Raw genomic sequence first — 6,251 nt, 5'->3', positions numbered from 1 at the left:
GAGGGACAGCACCAGCCATATTTTAGAGTTATAACATGCGTCCATACTGTTCATACTGAGGTGACTTACAAATTTATTTTATTGAACATAATTGTTTGGAGGCTCTCTTAAACGGCCTTTTAAACTACCACAGGCATTATTTTGTGTTTGTATTTTCTGTGTATTCTTTTTTTTTTTAACAGTCATATACCAAAAAGATATCTTCTAACCAAGATGATCACTTGAGTCACATTAGAGATTCACTTTTTAAGCAGCACAGATTCTACTCTAAAAGACAGTTGACAGGATGCATGGCTCAACCAGCCTTAGATAGAAGATATAAAACCTGACATTGGGAATGTCTTTCTTATTAGTAGTACACCCAACGGTACAGATTCGTTTGGATTTGTTGATATGTGGCTAAACTGCTACTTAGCTGCCTTTCCCTGAATCAGACACATTACATTCATTTGGATTAGAAACTGCTAGCTTACAGTCAAGACTAGACTTGATGCTCTGTGGTCTTTTTTTCATAGGCTTTATTTCTTACCCATATTTAATAACAGCCAACATTTAGTATATATACTATATCGAAATTATCATGGTAATCACATGAGATCTTCATAGTGATATTATCCCCCCAGATAATTGCATCGCAAAGGTAAATTGTATAATAGTGCATATCAGCCATTTGTGTCCTCATAACATCCTCTTCGTAACAAATGAAATAGCCATGCTCCAGCTCTGTGAATGTGGAATCATACTCATAAATGCAGTCACTGCTCTCAGCATTTCTGCTCGCTTTTTACGTTGTGATCATCCTTTCTTGACAAGCAACAATAGGGTCCCAATGGAGGCATCCGACTGTAGGCCTTTGAGGACTGTAGATCCTTCCTAAATGAAAGCTTGATCCACGCCGGTGAGGTGCAGCAGTTAAGCGTTATCCCTGTCCCGCACGCTCCAAATTCCAGCCGAAGGAACAGGCCAGACACTACACTTTGGGATCCAAGAAATCTGGCATTCAGGAATTTTATTTGCGCTGGGATCAGACTTGTGGACCTTTCCCTTCTTCTCCTTTTTCTTCTTCCCCAGATTTTCAGTGCTGTGTTCTTTTCATTTGTCAGAGAGAGAGAGAGAGAGTGGGGATAGGTGGCTTGTGGTGGGGGGGACAAACTTGTGGTCTGGTCACATTCACTCGAGCTTAAAGCAGGCTCCACATGTGGAGAAAACCTGGGCAGATATTTCTGTCATTTGTGCGCCAGCAGATCCCACTGGTCGCTGCCAAGCTGTGACAGAGGTGCTGACAGACTCGCTCGTATGTGCTCAGCCCTAGCAGCAGCTCCGCGGCCTGCCCAGATGTGCTCGGCGTGGCAGCAGGGGAGACATTAGGGCTTCACAGCACACCAAGGTAATCCCCTCTCTCTCTCTCTCTCTCTCTCTCTCTCTCTCTCTCTCCGTTCCTCTTCTCACCTCTCTGCCTCACACTTTCAGACACTTCATTGTCCAGCCTACTCCAGCAACTGACCCTCTGCCTGGGAGCAGTCTTTGGTTTTGTTCTTTCTGTCTGAAGTTTGGAATCTGTAATCACTGTGTGGCTTCTGTGTGTGGAGAGGGAGCAGGCAGACGTTTGTGGAGTTGCTGTCGCACTGCTATGGTTCACGTGGCTCACCTTGTTTCTCTCCTTCTGGACTGTCTCTCTGATCTGCATGCAACAATGACTTTATGTGGGATAATGCACTTTCACCTGTATTCAGTACTCACATATACATTTAACAGGGCATGTTATTGCTTTTGACAACGTATGCAGCCGTGGTAAGAGCAAAGTGCTGTGCCCTGTAAAAGTCTTGGCTCGTCTGTGTCAACGACAGTAATGCGAGTCTATTCTGTGTCTTAGGGCAGAATGTGTGCCTGAGGGCCAACTAAGCTGAATAATCAAGGGGTGACTTTTTATTTCCACTGTCATAAAGACTTCTGTTAGCCTGCTCCGCGCTCCGCGCTCCACGTCTGGTACACTCTGCCTGTCTGGAATGGCTGTAGTCGCTTTCAACTAAAAACATTCAGTGCTCAGTTTCTGGGTTGTTACGGGACCACAGCTGAGGCCTGTTCTTGCAGCCAGGCATACGTTGCACTGAAAAGACCACTTGTTGCCCCCCCCCCCCCTTAATTACGTTCTTTTAAAGTCACTGGGCAGACTTCAGGGGGAATTTTGTAGTGAAATTCCGCTGGTATGCCAGCGTTTAAAAAAGGTTTTGTGTTTTCTCCACCAGACACTACTCAGCTTATTTTCCATAGTCTGAAGTAGTCATTCTGTGTCATGTATTCACTGTGTAATTATTCAGCAACTGTATTTGATCCGAGGAGAACTAGGCGAATAATCACTAGTACGTCTCTTTCATCTCTGCCAGTGATCATAATAAAATAGTGAATGTGAACAAGGGAGAGGAATGTGTTCTTGGAGGACCATTTGTTCTGGATGAAATGAAATGAAATTTAAAGACGTTTCACTGTTTTGTCAGACAATATGTGGCATTTAATGGGAACGAGTGAAAGTCCATTGACGTGTGAACGAAAGAATTCTGTTCCATTCCACCGCTGGCCATTGGCATTCTTTCTGGCTGTGATTTCCTGTGGCGTGGCTGAACCCCCCCCCACGCCCCCCCCCCAGCTGTGAGGCGTGACTCAGTGCACTCAGATGCCAGTGGTCTGGGGCTGACCTAGTGATAGTAGAGTGGAAAGAGATGACAGGCAGGTTCTCCGGTGAGAGCACAGGGACACAGTCAGAAATACACACAAGTCCAGATTTATGTGATGGCACAGACAGCCCTGCATGCACAGACTCATGCAGGCTCACAGGAGTGCATGCTCCTCTGTCTGCTGAGTTTGCACGCCGGCCTTGTGGTCAACCACTTCCTGGTTTCTCAGGGTTATATTCCCTCCCTAAAATCCACATCTTTTTTGCAGAGATACTTAAATTCACATCATTTCCCTGGTTCCCTTTGTCATTGTCATATATTTTGTAATTCTTGGACTCTTTCACAGATATATGGCGTACAATTTTAAAAAGAAAAGGAAGAAATGGTCATTGCCATGTTTCATGATGATGTAGCAGTCAGGTTCTGGACCCCTACCCTGTTTTTTTGGCAACCAGCTGGCAACATTATAGACTTTTGTGTAGTCATTTAGCTAATGACCTGTGTCTTGTTTGATCTGTGTACTATAGTTGCCCTGATCGTGTCTGTCTTTGTTCAGTCTTTGCCTTTGAACTGCACATAAGTCAGTTCTTTGTGCCACTTTTGAGAACTGTTTGTCGTCTCCATTCGAGATTTTGCATCCTCTGGGATTTCTGATGAGTTTGACGTTTTCTACCACTTCCATGAACTTTGCCCTGAGTTGCTTTATTCTTGCACAGTGAGGAGACTGGCTTTGTGGTTGACCTTTTCTTTATCATGTAATAATTCAAACTTGATAACTGGGGGGGAGAAATGACACATCACCTGAAGGCTCTTGTGGTTTCCATCTCTCGTCTCAGCGTTACGGCCACTGTACGAGAGTAGCAATCTGGCAGTGCACCTCTCCTTCACGTATCTCTGTCCTCAGGAAGAGGTGAGATTCTGCCGTATCCAGGCTCCTCCACGCTCCATTTCATCCTGGAGCTAACCAGACCCTGGAGCTTCTGCGGAGGTGCCTCTAGTGTGTGTGTGTGTGTGTGTGTGTGTGTGTGTGTGTGTGTGTGTGTGTGTGTGTGTGTGTGTGTGTGTGTGTGTGTGTGTGTGTGTGTGTGTGTGTGAGCATTGGTCTCAGCCTGCCAGACCTGTCCTTAAGGGCTACTCCATCCTTTGGTGTGTGTGTGTGTGTGTGTGTGTGTGTGTGTGTGTGTGTGTGTGTGTGTGTGTGTGTGTGTGTGTGTGTGTGTGTGTGTGAGCATTGGTCTCAGCCTGCCAGACCTGTCCTTAAGGGCCGCTCCATCCTTTGCCCATTCCTTCAGCAACCCTGGTCCCATATCTTCCCTGACTTCATCAATGGCCTGCCTCCATCCCAAGGTAATTCAGTCATTGGAGTTATTGTTGCCTGTTTTTCTAAGGCTTTTAGTTTTTGATCATTGCCTAAATTCCCCACTGCAGGGAAACATGCTGAGCTCATATGCACCTATGTTGAAGTCTATGGGGAAACCTGATTGGCTAATATGCACCTATGTTGAAGTCTATGGGGAAACCTGATTGGCTAATATGCACCTATGTTGAAGTCTATGGCCTACCTCAGGATATTCTTTGCGACCGGGGTCCCCAGTTCACCTCATGCTTCTGGCAAGCATTCTGCAGATTCATTGGGGCCATGACCAGCCTGTCTTCTGGGTGACACCCCGAGTCCGATGGCGGGACGGATGGAGGGACTAGACTAGGTTCTGGAGGTAACCCTGCGCTGCCTCGTCGCTTCCAATCCAGCCTCCTGGTCTCCTCACCTCTTCTGGGTGGAGTACGGTATGTGATGATGTAGCTGTCAGGTTCTGGACCCCTACTCTGTTTTTTGGCCACCATTATACCATTATTTGTCCAACTGTAGACTTTTTTTGTCGTCATTTATAGCTCCTTTGCTTCCCCTGCATGGTGTTTGATCGTACGTAAGTCAAGCCCTCTCTTCTTTGGCCTGAGTGGGAGTCTACTTGACTTGTTTTTTTTGTTTTTCCTCTCTGCCAGTCTTTAGAACTGTTTGTCTCCATTGAATTAGACACCCCTCCCCCCATCCCCCAGGATTCAGTCGTTGAGTATAGCTCCATCAATAGAGTGTCACTCTCTGACTCCAAAGTCCGGGGTTCAGATCCTCCCTGCTCCAGACAGCAGCGCTGCGCTGCTCAGGCATCTGAAATAGAGAACATATGATTCCCCTGGGAGCCAACAGCACCGTGCCTGGGGGGGCAAGTGTTTGTCGAGTAACAGATGGCCACGATGACCAAAAAAGGAAAAGAAAAATGTAATAAAACTGTCTGGCTATGGCGATTGATTTAAGTCATATGCTGTTTTCTTCCTGTCTCAATGGATGACATATTCCATTATTCTGTGGAATGTGGCAGGTCAATGAGAGACAGCAAATACCCTCAAGGCACTGAAATAAGTCATTCCTTGATACCCGACTTCACTCATTCAAACAAGAACACACAAATAAAACAGAAGCTCTATGTTTTTGTGTGAAATTAAATGTTAAGCATACCATCAAATTCTCCAATCCTGCAATCTTCCCACAGATAGTGTAATCTACTGTGGTGTAATCCATCATTCGGCTTCCCCATTATTGTATTCTATTGTAGTCTAAATTTCCCTCGGGATTAATAAAGTATCCATCTATCTATCTATCTAGCGTTCCTTACCGTTTTTAGATGACTCATTGAGGACTTTTACCAACAGGTAGTACATGTTCCTATGGCCCCTGAACGTTGCATCTTCTAATGTTGTAAATATGTTCATAAAAAGCTGTCATGGTTTAGAGATGATGTTTTATTATCCCCGCGCTCCGTGACCACCATCATCAGTCAGACTACCATCAGTGGGAAAGATATCTGCTCACATCAGGCTTCACATATGTGCTTAATCTGTAGGAGGGGGAGGGGTTGGGGCTCCCGACTGTTTTTACTACATCCAAGGGTTAGAGTCATTCAGTTTTAAACATGACTGTTTAATCATTTTATCATGGCAGCTAGATGGCCTTAGATGTGATCGTGACAGTGATATTTTTTATTTTCCCTTGTTTACTATGAAGTGTTAACAAGCATTTTGTAAAAATGAAGCACCAAGTCATGCACCAAGCACTTGCCTGGGTTCAGATAACGGCATGGTTTTGCCTCTGTGTGTTTAGGGTGTAGGTGTGCGTCACAACCACTAGATGGAGCTATCAACAGACCCATACAACAGAACCCCCATGTCATGATATCCTTTGCTTTGAGCAAATTCAATATTTAGTGAGCTAATTATCACGTATGGGATGTCAGTGGCTTAAATATTGACTTGTACGTTCCTGTTGTTGTTTTCACCACTAATGTGATTTGAGTCGAGGTTGTTCTTTGTGGAGGTTAGCAGTGGAGAGGGAGAGTTGATGGTAATAATAGCCTAGAGATTGAAAGGTGTGTTGCTGACCAGGACATTCCTGTGAGAAGGGCCCAGCCCAGCCCAGCTTCCCAGAACCCCGTGGAGAAAGCGTTTCCACCTGGAGCCCACTGGATGTGTGTGTGTGCCACCAGCAGAGGCCAGCTCGGGCTCCGTGTGAGAGGGGAACAGGGGTCA

This window comes from Clupea harengus, chromosome 8 (genome assembly GCF_900700415.2).
Source record: "Clupea harengus chromosome 8, Ch_v2.0.2, whole genome shotgun sequence".
Taxonomy (NCBI): domain Eukaryota; kingdom Metazoa; phylum Chordata; class Actinopteri; order Clupeiformes; family Clupeidae; genus Clupea; species Clupea harengus.
This window is presented reverse-complemented; position numbering follows the sequence as displayed.